Source organism: Triturus cristatus, chromosome 6 (genome assembly GCF_964204655.1).
Source record: "Triturus cristatus chromosome 6, aTriCri1.1, whole genome shotgun sequence".
NCBI lineage: Eukaryota > Metazoa > Chordata > Amphibia > Caudata > Salamandridae > Triturus > Triturus cristatus.
The window spans coordinates 939628877-939646943 of NC_140589.1; positions in this window are offsets into that span (position 1 = coordinate 939628877).

Consider the following 18067-nt stretch of genomic DNA (forward strand, 5'->3'; position numbering starts at 1 on the left):
TTGTCGGCACTGCCGGAGGCACAGGGGATCAGCTCTTCTACCCAATTTGGCCAAAGTTTTTGCATCTAAATATACATGGTGGAGGATCTTCAGTTGGACCAGGCGCAGCCTCATGGGGATAGCCACTTCTCGAGGAGAAGCCAAAGCATCACGCCAATCCTCCTTGTCTAATTCCCCCAAGTCTGCCTCCCAGTGTTACCTCAGGTGCAGCATGGGGTCCGGGCGATTATTTAACAGCTTCTTATATGTGAGGGATATGGCTTTTTTAGGCATAGGGTCTAGTATCAACCTGTCCTCCAGCGGAAAGGACTCAAGCAGAGGGATATCCTTGGGTAAGGCAGCTGTGACTGCGTGGCTAATCTGTAAATACCTGAATATCTTGGTTTGCGCTAATTGATATTTGGTCTGCAGGTCTGCAAAAGTGGCCAGCTTTCCCTTCACCCACATGTCCCCCACTGTCAAGATGCCTATCATGTCCCACCTGTCGAACCCAGGGCATTTGCTGAGCTGACCCAGTATGTCTGGTTCCCAGAGCGGTGTGGCTTTTGTAAGCTTATTATGCCAGCCCCATTTCCTATTTACTCCATGCCAGATCTCCACTGTGCGAGCAGTGGGTCCCGTGAAGTTTAACTTACAAGGGTTTGTGTAAAGTGCCCTATTGTATCCCCCATCCCAAAAGCCAATGGTCTGTATAAAAATTGGGGTGGTCGTATTCCCCAAGTACCCATTTATTGATGGCAACCAACTGGGACGCTTGATAATAAAGCCGAAAAGTCGGGTATTGCAATACCCCCATCATACCATCCCATAGTCAATTTTCTCATGGCTATGTGTGGGGCCCGACCATCCCACAGTAGCACCCACACCACGTTGTCTATACTGGCAAAGTAAGTGTCTGGTATCGCATTGTGAGAGTTCTGAAATGCAAAGAGGAATCGCGGCTGTGTCAACATCTTGAACAGTGCCACCCATCCCAGGAGGGTAAGGGGGAGGGATCGCCAAAGCTTAGCGTCGGATCGATGTCGAGTCAGGGGTACTAGCAAGTTTGGTTCATAGAATAAGGTTGGATTTGGTGTGATATATATACCGAGGTACTTGAAGCCCTGTGATGCCACTGGTATATCATAGCCCCTAGGGTTGTATGGCGGTGCACCCCACAATACATAGAGTTGGGACTTGGTCCAATTAATTGCGTACCCCGAGTGGGCGCCAAAATATATGGAGGACCCTGTGGAGGGACCGCGAGGGTGAGGTCAAATATAGGAGAATGTCGTCCCCATATAATGAAATACGGTCTTCGTGATCCTCCGTCCATCTCAGCCCCCTGATCTCAGGGTCTCCTCTGACCCAAACAGCCAGAGGCTCTAGCACCAGGGCAAAGAGCAGGGGCGACAGAGGACACCCCTGTCTGGTGCCCCTCTGCAACGGGAATTGCCTAGAGATGTGGGTATTAACTGTCACATAAGCGGTCGGTTGGGCATAGAGCAGTTGGATCCTCTTGATAAAGTTAGGTCCAAATCACATCCTTGTCAGTACTGCAAAAACAAAGTCTCACTTGATGGTATCGAACGCCATAGATGCGTCCAATGACAGCAGAGCCGCGTCCTCCCTGATCGCGTCACGCCTTCCTAGGACCCCGTGCAATCGCCTTAAATTCAAGGCTGTGTTCCTCCCTGGCATAAACCCGGATTGATCCGGGTGTATTAGCTCGGTAATGTTGGGAATGAGCCTGTTGGCCAATAGTTTAGCTAAAATATTCGCCTCAACCGTGAGGAGTGAAATGGGATGATAGGCTCCACAATCCTCTGATGGTTTGCCCGGTTTGTGAATGACCACTATGGAGGCGGTCCTAACATCAGCTGGTAGGACCCCGATGTCAAAGCTTTCGGCATACATTTGCAATAAGTGGGGAGAGAGTTTGGAAGCCATTGGCTTATAGAGTTCTATTGGGATCCCGTTGGGTCCCATGGCTTTACCGGAATGCACATCCTGAATTGCTTTCTGGATTTCGGCCTCTGTAATGTCACTCTCCAGGGAGTCTCTGTCTTGTGTAGACAGACAGGCTACTTTAATGGTCGACAGGAGGTCTGCCGCCATGGGGGACTGGGACGTCTCGGAGGACATATATACCCATGAGAAGTGAGAAGCAAACGTTTCGGCGATCTGCTGGGGATCAGTGATCATGTCTCCATCGGTTCCACGTATTGAGGGAACCCACCTAGATATCTGTTCTTTTTTCTCCAACCAGGCCAGAAGCTTACCCGTCTGTTCACCATGCTCATATATCTATGGCGATTGGTGTTAGATCTCGCTTTGGCCGCTTCCGTCAAAAGTTGGTGATAGTCAAGGCGCACCATCGCTAACGAGTGTTGCGCATCAGGACAAGCCAGGGCTTTTTCCTTGGTCAGGATCTCCTCCTCGAGATCCGTGATGTGCTTAGTAAGTTCCCTTTTATGCCTGACCATCAGCGCCAGGGATCTGCCTTTCATAATTGCACCGAACGCCCCCCCACAATATACGGGCTGAGGTGACCGACCCCACATTTTCCTTAAAATAATAGTCAGCTTCTATGAGCATTGTTTCCCTAATGTGTGGTACCTTAAGTGCCCAGGGATTTATAGTGTGGATAGTCCGAGTGAGAGCATTGTGAGGATGGGTGAATGGTCAGAGACTCCACGCGCAAGGCATCTAGAGTCAGTGAAAACATGTATATCTTGGGAGTGTGTGAACACGTGATCAATGCGCGATTAACTATTGTGAGCCCCAGAGTGGAATGCAAATTTTGCGGTGGTAGGGTTAAGCCATCTCCAGATATCTACTAAGCCCACAGTGGCCAGGAACTTAGTCAATTGAGAACCCCGGGTGGGTCCCTGCGAGGCGGGAGACGATCTCTGGAGCCATCTACAATCAGATTAAAGTCCCCCCCACTGCACCAATAGCCCTAAGGACAAATCAAGCAGGAATACTCCAGGATCTCGCAGCTTGGGACGCTGCAGCCCAGGGGGGATATATACAGATATTACATTGAGAGTCTGCCCCTCCCAGGTGCCAGAGAGAGCCACATATCTGCCCTGTTCACCCGACCAAGTCCTGTGTATCATAAATGGACAACCCCTACGCAGGAGCAGAACGGCCCCACGTGAACCCGTAGTGAACCCTGAGTGGGCGACCAAACAATATCCCCATCTATTCAATGCCCCACACGAGTTGCCAACCAAATACGTCTCTTGGAGGAGGACAATATCTGACGCCAGGCGCTTCAGGTACTGGAGAACTTTGCCCCGCTTAATTTTGTCTCCCAGGCCAATAACGTTCCATGTGAGGAATTTGAGAGCTAGGTGAGGTCCCATGTGTGTATAGGTAGGTGAGGAATGTTGAGACAGGAGACAAGGGGCATGCTCATGTCTGGACAGCGGGGGTAGGGGATGCATGCGGGCATGCAGTGCATCAGGAAATCAGACCGTGTGGTCATAGAATCTACCAATGGACCCATGGACTCCTCCAGAAGTACTGCTTGCGCTTCCCATGGTGGCGCAATGGAACCCCGAGTGTGGATAAACCATGTCACAGAGGAGGTGAAGTGCTGCACAGTACGACTTGACTCATCAATGAAAAAGACAATAAACATTACCCTTGCATAAATACAAAAAACAAAAGAATGGGAGAAAACACCCCCTTCCCCCAATGGCCAACTCCAACCCCCCACCCTGCCTCCCTGCATAACGGGTTCAAAACCACCCGCCACCACCAACTTGCAGAGTGCCAGTCGCCCACCCTCAACAGTATCGAAAATGTGTTCCAACCCCACTCCCTAAGGCATCATTTTGTGAAGACATTAGTATCCCCGGCATTCAACCCCATATTTTGCAAGTCAGACTCGTTAAGCAATATTCATCAATAGTCAAAAGAGTGCAGTGCCGTGGCTACAGGAGACCAATAACCACATAGAACCGGACTTATATGAGCTCTAGCACGCTAGAGGAGGTGCAAGAGGTGGCGAATACTAAAACAACATGCATCTATCAAATTTGCACTCCAGAAGTCATTTATACCAAAGGGCAGTCTCTCGCACTTACCGACCACGGACCTCTATCCATTCAGACTTTGCGTCATCGAGCCACCGTCTGGCGGGAACCCCTGCCGCTGGTGTTGTCTGCCAGCCTTACCATTATCTCCCATAGGTTTATGGGGACGTTTACCAACAGTCCGCCAACCTTCGAGCCAGTCCCATGTGTCCTCGGGTCTAGTGAAGAACCATCATTTCCCTTCCGACTCAACTCGTAGCTTAGCAGGGAACAGCATAGCGTATTTGATTTCTTGGTCCCTCTTCGCATGCTTCACGTCCAGGAAGCTGTGATGCTGTTTCTGATCTCGCAGGGTGATGTCTGGGAAGAAGGTGACCTTGCTGTTGTCTATCACCAGTGGTGGGGCCGCCCTCGCCGTCTGGAGTATGGCGTCCCTATCACCCTAGCCAGGAGAGGCTGGAGAGGCGCTCCAGGTTTGGGCCTACCCCAGGTGACTCGGTGCGCTCGTTCAATGGAAAAACATTTGGAGAGACCCCTTGGCTGGAGTTTTTGGAGTATCAATTCCTCGACAAAAAGGTCAGCTGCCTGTCCCTTGGCCCATTCCGACACCCCCAAGATATGTACGTTGTTACACCTCATGCGGCCTTCGTAGTCGTCGAGTTGAAGGGACATTGCCTCCAGCGTAGTTTGAAGGTCAACCACCTGTCGTTTGAGCAGGTCCGTAACATTCGACAGTTCTTTGGCGGTGCTTTCGACGGCACCAATGTCGTCAGACATTTTCCTCATGTCCGCTCTAATCAAGGAGACCTCCATCGTGACTGTATCAATGCGGTCTTCCAGTGAGGTATGCACCGTCAATATGGCGGTTAAGATGTCCTGCAATGTGGGGTCTGGTGAATCCCTACTCGATTTGGGGTTAGCCGGGTTTGGCCCTTCTGCCAAGCGTATTTGTCCAATTTTGTTTGCATCGCGCTTAGGCCGCTGCGGCCACTCGCCATGATGTTGCTGGTGGGTGCAATATAGCAGAGAAGGTGCCGAGCCGTGCCAGCTACTCACTGCCACCTGCCGTGAGTACGAGGCCACACCGGCCTGTCGGTTTCCGCCAGCAGGGCCCAGGCTGTAAAATAGCACTGTCACAAAGGAGTCCCACACCGGTGGAAGAGAGGGGGGGGAGGAAAAAAAAACAGGAATCAGGAGGGGTCGATAGCAGTTGGCCAGCATGCAGCACAGTGGAGAGCCTCGACTGCGAAAAACCAGATGACCCTGGTTGAGGTGTGAGCTGGACTCCACCTCCCCCTCTTTGCAGAGAGATTACAGGCCCACTAAGCTCTTGATAGGTGAAATGGTGATCGGCCTTGTTCGGGCAGAGCCGCCGCCCCTTCCGCCTGGAATGTTGAACCAGCAAGGCCCCTCAGGCTGTCCCCCCACGTCAGGCCATCAAGTGAGCGCGGGCGCAGAGCCACACTATGCTCCTTCAGCGCATTCCTCAGGTGCTCCAGCCGTCCACAATTGGCCTCACAGCCCACACCCTAGGCCCAGTTCACTGCTGTGATGCGTTACTTAATACACGGCGGCGCGGCCGGGTGCTCTGCTGCCACAGTGCACCGTGCCACGTTATCGAGGCCCAGGACAGGGAATGGGCCTGGCGCGATGCGCTAATGCAGGGTTAATATTCCTCCCGTGGCCCCTGGGAACACTCAGGGTGAGACGCTGCACGGAATGTCTGTAGAGCCGGCCCCGATCAGCCCGCCACCTGCAAAGATGGGACGTGCGGGCCGCCGACGTCCCGCAGGGCACTCCAGAACTCGGGGCACCCAGAAAGGCAGTTTGCTCATTGCAGAGCCAGTGGCAGTAGCGGCGCACTCACCGCCGATGTAGCTGATGCTGAAATTGCCGCTCAGCCTCCTCAGTCCAGGTGGCGGCCCACACACCATGCCGCGACCGCGGTGCAGATTAGCATGCACGGCCGGGGAGCGACAGGGCACACCCAGATCCACCAGAGCCGCTGCACCGCTCAGGCCGACTTTCACTCCTCCGGAAGCCTCTGATCGAGGTGTTCCTCCCCACGGCTAATGGGCATGATATCAGGGCCAGGTGGGCACAGCCCCATACGATTTTGACCGGAGCAAGATGCTTCAATACGGATTAATCAGGAGTGACGCAAGAGAGCTAAGCTACCGTGCGGCCATTTCTCTCTGCAGTTGGCCACGCTCTGACAGGTAGTTTTTAAGGCCTGGTCGCCTTGAGGGGCCCAGTTTAGACATTTTTGTTTTGAAGTTTAAAAATCTTATAGAAGTCTTTAGTCAGGCTTATATCCAATTGGAATTACTTCAACATTCCTCCCAGGATCTTAGACCAGTCCGATAACCAAGCTTCAGCTCTTAAGCAACAAGTGTCTTTCTTTTCATAAGCTCAGGCAATATACAAAACATGGCACCCTCATGGAATCAAAATGGACACCACACCACACAACACACATAACTCAACAAAATTGCAAACGCTGCTAAGCACTCCAACATGTTCAAGACACATGGCCTTAATATACTCATACTCCTAGGACAATGCAACCGCTGGGGAACCATGGAACATCGGTAATTCTCCAAACTGTACCATTGGAAACTCGGGAAATGGATTGGGGTGGGGTAGATTCAATCAGATTTTGGGTCAAATTCTAACTATCTATGCCACAGTGAGAGCCATCCTCTGCTATCAGATTTGATCACAGACAAGATAATGATGGTATTTTCATTGCGTTAACTTGGCGCAAACTCTGAATGCTTCTAAGTCCACCCAGAGAGATCCTTGTCTTGAACTGAGGCTGAAATCACAAATGTATTAACATTGCATTGGCAGTGAAGGAGATTTTGCCGTATAGTAACCAAAGAGAGGAATGTTTGTAAACTATGGGGGTTTATTAGCAAATTAATAAAGTTACAATCTTCATCAAATCACTTAGTCAATAAATCACCTGAAGACGGCATGCATAAATATGATCAAAGTGATTCAATTTAGTGAAGGTGACTATTGAATTATTAAAGGAAACATATGCAAATCCAAGCAGCTTCCTGTTTCCATAAAGGAAACTCCTAATGCCAAACTAAGGCTGTGGTCAAGCCGGGGAAATTCATAAACAGCAGGCGTCCGCAAAAATAGCATTGTAGAGAAAGCAGATTAAGGTTTTCATTAGAAAGGAAAGGAATGTACTCACTCTTGAGAGTATCTCTACGACCTGGAAGATAAGGAGCCTCGGTCTCAAGACAAAGGAAAGGTGTACGCTTGCGAAGGTGCATAGGGGAAAGTCACAAGCATTGCAAAGTTAAAACAACTGCAAATGATACCGAGTTCAGGTTCCCAGAGAGCAGGAACCAATCAAAACCCTGTGTTTTCTCCGTACTTGGGGGTATATCAACAACAACCGGCGATAATTATCGCTAAGCGCACTTAGCGCTAGGATAATTATCGCCGGCTAGCGTTGATTTTTATCGCTGAGATAGCGTGCTATTAGCAACGCTTATCTCAATAGCGATAAAAATCCTCACGCTAAGTGGCTAACGTGAGATTATCGCTGGGCCAGCGATAATCTCACGTTAGCTTGTTGATAGGGACAGACAAACTTAGTCATGATATCCTCCTTCCATAGAATATCATGGCTAAGTCAGAAAAATACCAGACGTAAAAAAGCAGCGTTAACCGCGGTTAGCGCTGCTTTTTTTGTCTCTAACAGGGTTAGCGATATTCTTGATAAGAGGAGAAATGTCACTTAGCGACATTTCTCCTATTATTTTACTCTGGAACGCCCCCTTTGCATCTCATTAGAGATGCAAGGGGAAGCGTAGAGTAAAAGGGTGCTAACATGCAAATTTGCATGTTAGCACCCTGTTGTTGATAGGGCGCTAGTTTTATCTTTCCTTTTTTGGCTTTTAAAGCCAAAAAAGCAGAGATAAAGCCCTTGTTGATATGCCCCTTGGTGTCAGCCTCCTTCTCACGGATAATGAAATGCCATATTCTTCTCTCAGTGCAACCATCTCCATATCTCTCACAGAAATATTCACATCCTCAGTTTCATCCGCTGCAGGTGTTGCAGTCACTGTACAAAGCAAAGATTTGCTGCCCTACAACCTTCAAATGCAAGCTAGCAAAGATTACCATTTCAAATGAGCACACAGTGACTTTGATGTCTGAAAAAGAAAAGTTATGCACAACAACCAGAAATACAATGTTTATTTCAAGATGGAGTGAGGCGCCTAGGCCCACTCATGTCAACTTTAAATACACATAGGCCAACTAAAGGCAAATCTAAACCAGATTTATTTGATGTACTAGATCTAAATACAAAATAACATGTAAAATAAGGTATAGCACAACATGTGAAATGAACGAATAAATCAGATGTATGTGATGTGTAAATCATGTAAATCACTCACTTTCCTAAACCGAAGAGTAAAATAATGTCTGCACGCAAATATTTGTTTAAACATGCAGTAAATCAGCATATTATTAAGAGCAAATAAATATGATTGTTACTTTTTGCCTTCAACTTCGTTCAAAAACGATGCAAACTGGTGTATGCTCTGTCTCTGTCCAGACAAGAAATCTCCAAAACTCGATTTCTCCAGTAACCAGATGAAATGACAATCATCTGGAATGGAGGATTGCGTTTAGAATTTGGATCATCCAGTTACATAATCTGATGACACATATGAACCATGTACATATATAAAAGAAATGGGTATGCGTGAACAATCTGTTCCAACGCGTTCTGCTGCACTGCATGCATATGTGCAGTGACTTCTGAAGCACCATGTTTGAAGCATGTCTATGAATCTCAAACGCCTCACCCAATACCTCCCACATGGCACAAGCTATATTTAACTCTCTATCAACCGTACATTCCAAAATGGCGACTGGGGAGCCTGTTGTAAATTGGAGCGCTTTGTGGCCTTGTCAGAGGTGCCCTAAGTAAATGTCTGGCACCAAATGTCAAATATATGTCCTGTGATTAATACGCATGCTTTATGTAGGACAGAAATAATGAAATGGAAAATCATATTTATGGAAAAAAACACATCCTAAATCCTTTGTTACCCACTCAAATTAAACCATCCCTCTCTGTGTTTTGTGACATCTGTATATAAAGAAGAGGAACGCTGCCACACACGAACAAAGCACTCGGATGTGTAGACAGCTTCATGTACGCGAATGTCTGATCTTGTTTCTGAATAACGAGCTGTCAGCTCGACAGGAGGCTCCCATTTGCTTTGACATCAAACTACCTGATCCGTAAAGGCGCACAGCAGACACATTTACCTCCAACCCCTCCCTCTGTTCACCCGCCCGCCTGCACCCACCGCATCGACTGAACCTTTTCAATGTCGCTTGTCATCTGCCTGGCTCCTATCTCAGCTGTAGTCAAACACTCAATGGGATTTTCTGCAAAAATGCACGTAATTTTGGATATCTCACCAGTTCTTCCTCATAACTAGATTATTATTGAATATGAACAGATTTCCAAACCATTAAATTGACGTTCTGCTTCCCCCGGGGTAACTACGGCACATTCTGGCATAATGCTTTATGAATCTGCTTCAAGTACCCAGTTATCCTGCTGGACCAGCCCGGTCATTACCCTGACAGCTGCGTGCAGTGCATTCTGTTGGGAGTGGGATGGCGCTCCACCGCACATCACCTGTCAGCCTTCCACCTAAAGAGAGCGGTGGTGCAACATAGGTTCCCACAGCCCCCACGGTGCAGGGGGGGGGGGGGGGGGCTCCCAAGCTCCAGCCCGTCCCCAGCACAGTAACCTGGCCTGTGAGCTCCTGACTGTCTACAGGGCGAAGGGGGTCCATATACTTTGCAGCATTCTGTTGATTGGTGTGCCCAGATGTGGGTCCCTTGCTCGCTGTGCCACTGGATTCAAGCTGATGAGGTGTGAAACCCTGAAACCGGTCCCAGAAATCTTTTTTCCGGTTCAGTGAGGGCCCAGCTTGGCAGTTCAGGCTGGACTGTTCCCATGAGGAGCAGGGTCAAAACTGATTTGCATATGGCCGGGTCTAAACTCGTGTGGCCTAATGAGCAAAAGAACAATGGATTTAACCCAGGTCTTTTGACTGGGGGTGAATTTTTGATTACCTTAGCATTCCGTCCATCATTTGTTGCTGTTGCACTTTTCGCAGTGAGGGGGATGGGTATGCCCAGACGTGGGTTCACATTAGCCTGGCTGACAGGGGGTGAAACCCTGAAACCGGACCCTGGATGTTTGTTTCTGGTCCAGTGAGGACCTGGCTTGGCAGTTTGGGTGGGACTGTTCCCATGAACTCACACTAATCCTACTAGTCCGGACCGCCAACACGGCGCATCATCGCAGGCTGCAGACCCGCTCAGCACTTTAGGTGCCCCTACCTCAGTGCACCGAAAGACACCGTACCGTGGCGGTGTGCCTGTGCCTGCCGCAGTGTATCCGGTGCCACCAAGTCTGTGCACCGCAAGCCATGGACCCTTTATGATTGAGTCTCGTGGTGCGGACACCATCATGTCACCCCGGCAATTGGCAATCTGAGGTGGCAGGGCCCTAGGCCCTCATGCATAAATGATAACCACACAGAGACACCCAGTTGCAGAGTGGCATTGGTGTCCAGCACATGCGCCAGGCCCTTTTTATTGGAAGGGTCACATGTCCTTTGGTGGCTGTTCTGGATGAGTGTGGTGTGGGTGTAAACCAGCAGTGAGGGAGTGGCTGTGGCATGCTGACAACTAGACCTGTGAGCAGCAGATCTCTACAGGGAAGACCTGGGACATGTAGCGTTGTCTTTCCCCCCTGTGAGCGTAAGCGGAGTGAGCTGGCCTGGCGTATGCCAGTCCAGCGTAAGGGTGTGAACAATGACCCCGGGGCTCTGGGCGTGGTTCCGTCCTGGGCTGGACAAGGAAGTAACGAATGCGTGTGTCTCCGTTGTAGTGTCGGCTCCATCCGGACCTGCAATCGGCAATGTGTCACCCTGTGACCCAAGTCCCACAACATGAGCAACATGGACGTAAGGGGGACTCACTGACCCTACATTCATCCATACTTCCACACTTGAAAGATCATAGACATGACACATCTGTGTGAATATGAATGTTTAATGCACATTCAGTGGAGTGTTGTAGCCGGAGCAGTACAGGGCCATGCAAACCCCACTTTACATTGTTGACCCGTAGAGGGCCAGCCAGATTCCTTCAGGAAATGACAAATACATCAGATGAGGAGGAGTTCAGTCCGCAGTCTGATAGCTGTGTCATTGGTGACCAAACAGAATATGGCAGTCCATGTCGAGGTCCAAGGTGAGTGTCGCAGAGTGCATCGGGGGACAGTGGAAGGTGATGATGCAGATGGCAGAACCAAGCAGAAACAGGCCATATGGCGGAGATGAATGCTACTGCGTCCTTCTGACCACGGAGGCAGATTCATCCGCATCCTAGTCCTCTGCTGTTGCATGTGCCTCACATGTGGCTGGTGGTGTTCTGTCTCCAGCACTGTGTGGCAGTGACACCTCAGGGGCCGGAGGTGGAATGTCTGCCGCACTGTGTGGCACTGACACATCAGAGGCCGGAGATGTGGATGGAGTGGTAGCAGCAGCAGGCATCAGCGCCAGGCCTTGTGGCAGCAATCACAATCAAACGAAGGAAAATAAAAACGGGTGGGCTATATTTAACGAGGTCCAGTATACAGGCCCTGAAGTAGTTATGCGAGAAGGGTATACCGTTCCTCTAGGTGTACAGTAGTGTGAAGAGTACACTAGTCCTTGGGATTGAGACAAAGTGGGGAATAATGTCTAGTTAGCCTGGGAGCTAATAGCATGTGATGGATGGGGGAACCCACATTGGTGGAACTAAAACCCTCACACACCCAGCAAGCTAGATGTCATGCTTCATCATCTGGGTTTTGCTCCTCGTCGGGTCGGCGCTGCAATTCCCGACGGGCACCCAAAGATGGGGCTCTTTAGCGGAGATCTTTTGTTCCTTGCCGAAGGTGAGTGCAAGTGAGGGCCAGGTAGGTGTAGACGTTGGTGAGTGTATTTTAAAACAGGGTTGGTTAGTCTGAATAACAAATTTTATTCGGTCAGTAAACCACCCTATTAAAAACGAAATGAGAGGCGGTGGTCTGGACACAATGGGTCAAGGACTACTCTGCTCTACTCAGATGGTCAACATGTTTCTTGCCTCAAGGTCAGGGGGATCCAGCGGCAATTCATCAGGACCGGTGAAAGGTGAACTATCTACAAATTGTGAGGGTGTGCAAAAAGATTATTATGGTAGCGTCTGATTAAAACTACCCTAGGGAAGTGTCAGGAAAACTAAACACTTCCGTATTGGAATGGCCTAGAGGAAAAGGAGAGAGGAAGCAAAACAGGCCAACACAGCACATTAAAAATACTTTGTCATATATTTACAATTCGTAGTCTGGAGCCAAGGACTCCTCATATGCATGTCCAATATATGCAGCAATTGCGCTAAACAGGAGTGATCATGCATAAGTGGATGCAGTGTGAAGGTACGTGTCAAGTGATAAAAATCCAATCCACTCAGAATCTCACGTTATAAGGTCTGACAATGCTCACCTAACGTTATAGAAAGTGCCGCTCCAGTCGGTACATGGCGAGCCTCTTGGGATGGCGTGTTAGCCTACTGTGGATAGTAGTATAAACAAGAGGCTCAAACAGGTAGGTGTATATGAATAACACACCTGCTCGTGCTAGGTGTAATCTGGAACAGGTAAGCAAGGTCCCCCGGTACCACGGTAACCGGAAACCGCCGCCCGAGGAGCGATCCGACCCCCAGCCCCGAGTGTCACCCAAGAGAGAGCACAAGGCAGCCTGAGGATCGGTCCGCCACAACAGCCGAGGTCAGCCGTCCACCGGAACAGAGGGAGTCCCTGACCGTTCAGTCTACAAGATGTTGATCGGGAGGTAATTACTTACAGTTATGTCGCCCAAGGGTGGTCTGCAAACCTACCCCGCTCCGCCGAAACCGGGAAGTGTGGTTCGCTTTCCACTGCTCAGTTAAGAACCAATCCGGTAAGGTGTAAGCGAGTTCTGATTGGGCGTCTGCAATCTGACGAATTAGTTTCGGTGAAAACCCCGCCTACGTAGAGTGACTACGGGCGCCATCTTGGAATGGAGTGTTTAGGCAGCAACGGATCATGTTAGTGCATCTCAGAGGCCAGGAGAGGTTCCCCGGGAATGGTAATGAACTCCATTGAGTCCTAGTCTTGTGTCTCAATGTCTATACGGGAAGATAAAGAGCTAGTTGTGTGCATCATGCACTGAATCAGGAAATATGATTGGGTAGTGAGGGTTGAATCAGGCCATTACGGGATCACTTATTGTGTCAGTTGGAAGTCAGTGAGATCCTGAAAGGGCTGAAGGGTATGTAGGATCGCTGTCATTACTGTAAGTCTAAGTCCATCCCTTGAAAACCCCGTTAGGTCTGGTTTGTTGATAATACTCGGGGGGGTATCAGGATATCAATGTGTTAAGGTACCCCATGGTATATCGTCATTCAGAACTCTCGTGTCAGATGCCAATCTGTGTACCCATCTTTGTTCTAATCTAAACAAGGCTTGTGATGTAATGCCTGGATGTGACTCAAGGACGACCCATCTTAAGGAGTCTGGTGTGTGATGGAGACTTTTAAAATGGCAGTATAGTTTCGTGGTCTCTTTTGAGCATCTGATGTTACTTTTGTGCTCCGTGATACGTGTTTTGATGGGCCGTGTCATCATCCCTATGTAATTCAATGTACACGGACACTGCAACAGATAGATACAATTGGTGGAGTTACAATTTGTATGACGTAACAATGTCCAGGTTAGGGTGTCGGACAGGACCAATTCCTTGGTAGTCATCGTCTGTTTGCAGGATGTGCAATTGCCACAGGGGAAATGTCCAGTGACAGGTGGAAGCCCCCATAGAGTGCCCTGAGGGTTCTGAGCTACTTTTTTAGGTCTGGTGTGAATTAAGATATCTTTCAGATTTTGAGTTCTTTTGAAGGCAAATCTGGGTTGAGGCAAAGAGAGGTTTCCAGCAGCTAGTATGCCCCAATGTTTTTTAATTACTTTTTTCATGTTATTAGAGGAGGGGGTGAACGAGGTAACACAGGTCAAGATGTCGGTTTGTTCCCGGGTTTTGGTCTCGAGCAATACCTCCCTGGGGTTATTCCTAGCACGTTTCATGGCTTTTGTGATCGTGATGGTCGGATACCCTCTCTCTTTTAAATTGTTCGCTAGAATATCAGCCTCTTTTTTGTAGTCCGACACTGAGCTACAATTTCTCCTCACACGGAGAAACTGACCGAAAGGTAAGTTGTCCCTCAGTGCCTTGGGGTGGTGACTACTATACAGCAGAAGGCTGTTCCTGTCTGTTGGTTTTTTGTAGAGGCTAGTTGTTAATGCCCCAGACGCTAATCTGATGTCTAGGTCCAAGAAGGCAATGTGAGACGGAGAGATGTGGTTGGTAAATTTTAAATAGGGGTTCTGGATATTGATCCATTGACAGAACTCTTCACATCTACTCAATGAACCCTTCCAAAGGATGAGGACATCGTCTATAAAGCGCCTCCACATAATCAGATTATCGCCAAAGGGATTGGTGGGGTTCTGAATGACCTCTTCCTCGAAAGCTGCCATATAGAGGCAGGCCAGACTAGGGGCAAATGTACTGCCCATAGAAGTCCCTTGGCATTGGTGGAACAGTTCGTTCCTGAATTCAAAGAAATTCTCCGTTAATGCTAGGGATGCTAGGTCCATAATGAAAGACACAGGAGTGGGTGATGTCCAGTCTTCCTTACGGAGGGCCTCTTCGATCACTGTTAGGGTTGCTTGTTGTGGGATATTGGTGTATAACGCCTCCACATCTAAGGTGACCAGAAGGCTGATCTCCCCATTAGGTTCAAACCCTTCTACTGTTCTAAGGATGTCACTGGTGTCTTTGATGTAGGACGGTATTCTTTGGACCAAGGGTTGTAAAAAGTGATCTACAAACCTGGACAGTGGCTCTAAAACAGAGCCGATCCCGGACACAATGGGCCTGCCTGGGGTCGGTAAAGTTCCTTTATGGACTTTGGGTAAAGTGTAAAAGTATGGTGTTACAGGATTACGTGTATTAAGGTAATCGGCCTCTTTCTTCGTGATCCACCCATTCGTCTCTGCCTCCAGGATAAGGCTATTAATAGCATTCTTCAACCTTGGTGTGGGGTCTAATGTGATAGGTGTATAGTATTTCCGATCACCTAGTTGCCTCCGACATTCTCTCTGATAGTCGAGGGTGGACTGGATGACTGTAGCACCACCCTTGTCTGCTTGTTTAATTGTGATCGAGTGGTCGTCAGCCAGGGCCCTGGCTGCATTCATTTCCTCTTTAGAGAGGTTGTAAAAAGTATTAGACCTGTCTCGTGTCACGGCTAGATCTTTGAGTATCGCTTTTTCAAAGGTTAGGACTTCTGGGGGAACCATGCCCGCGCTGGGGGTGAAAGTTGATGGATTATGTAGCCCAGTATCTGTGTTTTCTGCATCTATAGAAGATTCGTTATGAAAAAAGGCTTTTAAGCGAATCTTTCTGAAGAAACTGTGCAGTTCGCATGCTTCCCTGAATTTGTCTACCCTTGGTGTGGGTACAAAACCCAGTCCTTTTCGAATCACTCGCAGCTCAACGTTGTTGAGTGGTCTGTCGGACAGGTTGATTACTAGGTCCTTCTGCCCCTGCGTTGGCTCCGGGTCTCCATCGGGGGCTGGACTTAGTCCTGCCACTGGACATGCTGTGTTCCTCGCCTTCGCCCTCTTCCTCTGCCCCAGCCTCTGCCTAAAAAAGGTTGGGGGTTAGCTCCTGGGTAGAATTGGGGAGGGCACGGGGGAAACATAGGATATTGCCAATATTGAGTTTGTGGTGGACCTGGGAACATTGATTCCCCTCGATTATAGAAAGTTCGATTGTTCTTTCTTCTCTGGTTCGGGGTGTCCCAACTGCCAGAGCTCGAGTTGCTATTATTGGAGTCCCTCCTGCTATTGTTACTCGATTCCTCATCACTGGAGTAATTATTCCTATTAGGTGTGAAATCTGGTTTCAGGTAGGGGAAGATCTTTTCTTTGTCAAATCTCGAGATATCCTTCTGCAGTTTGGCTATCTTTTGTTTGAGAAGATACTCTCTATTCTCTGTTATTTCTGAGTTAATCTCAGTCAACTTGGTTTTGAAGGTGCTGTTAGGTACTGTCGATTTCATAGTAGACTCAGCGGCTTGTATCCGTATTAGCAAGGCATCAGCGAGTCTTTTGGCAGTATTGATTATAAGGACTAGGAGATCACGGGTACATTTCCAAGAGACTGAGGACCAATCCTTCTTGAATGGGGGATCCTCCAGAAATAATCTGGGGAAGATATTGACGATCAGTCCATTAGGGGCGATATTAGCCCTCAAATACTCAGTCATAACTGCTCCGTGCATCGTTATTCTGAGCCATTCTTTTTTGAGGGAGACTAAGTTAGACCAGTCATCCGAGTGGGACACGCTTGCTGTTGTGCCGTCTGCTCCTAGGAGTGACGGTGTTCTAAGGATATCAGTGACTGCATCCTCGCCATAACTAATCCCTAATTCTCCATCCATTGTGTGGAGTATGGGGAACAATGGCCACTAACCCGACGTGAGGGATTAGTATGCTGTGGAGTGGGCCTATCAGCGTTAGTTGACACTGTAGGTAACCTCAATACGTTCCTGCGGTTTGTCAACCGCGCCAGAAATCACAATCAAACGAAGGAAAATAAAAACGGGTGGGCTATATTTAACGAGGTCCAGTATACAGGCCCTGAAGTAGTTATGCGAGAAGGGTATACCGTTCCTCTAGGTGTACAGTAGTGTGAAGAGTACACTAGTCCTTGGGATTGAGACAAAGTGGGGAATAATGTCTAGTTAGCCTGGGAGCTAATAGCATGTGATGGATGGGGGAACCCACATTGGTGGAACTAAAACCCTCACACACCCAGCAAGCTAGATGTCATGCTTCATCATCTGGGTTTTGCTCCTCGTCGGGTCGGCGCTGCAATTCCCGACGGGCACCCAAAGATGGGGCTCTTTAGCGGAGATCTTTTGTTCCTTGCCGAAGGTGAGTGCAAGTGAGGGCCAGGTAGGTGTAGACGTTGGTGAGTGTATTTTAAAACAGGGTTGGTTAGTCTGAATAACAAATTTTATTCGATCAGTAAACCACCCTATTAAAAACGAAATGAGAGGCGGTGGTCTGGACACAATGGGTCAAGGACTACTCTGCTCTACTCAGATGGTCAACATGTTTCTTGCCTCAAGGTCAGGGGGATCCAGCGGCAATTCATCAGGACCGGTGAAATGTGAACTATCTACAAATTGTGAGGGTGTGCAAAAAGATTATTATGGTAGCGTCTGATTAAAACTACCCTAGGGAAGTGTCAGGAAAACTAAACACTTCCGTATTGGAATGGCCTAGAGGAAAAGGAGAGAGGAAGCAAAACAGGCCAACACAGCACATTAAAAATACTTTGTCATATATTTACAATTCGTAGTCTGGAGCCAAGGACTCCTCATATGCATGTCCAATATATGCAGCAATTGCGCTAAACAAGGAACAAGGAACAAAAGATCTCCGCTAAAGAGCCCCATATTTGGGTGCCCGTCGGGAATTGCAGCGCCGACCCGACGAGGAGCAAAACCCAGATGATGAAGCATGACATCTAGCTTGCTGGGTGTGTGAGGGTTTTAGTTCCACCAATGTGGGTTCCCCCATCCATCACATGCTATTAGCTCCCAGGCTAACTAGACATTATTCCCCACTTTGTCTCAATCCCAAGGACTAGTGTACTCTTCACACTACTGTACACCTAGAGGAACGGTATACCCTTCTCGCATAACTACTTGTGGCAGCAATGCCATGAGGAGGGTCTTTAGGGTATTGCGGGACCCAGCTACCTCTCGCTGGTGTGCAGCCATGGCAGCCGCTCTTTCAATCTGTGTCCACTCCATGTTCTCCATGATCCTCCGCATGTGTCCTA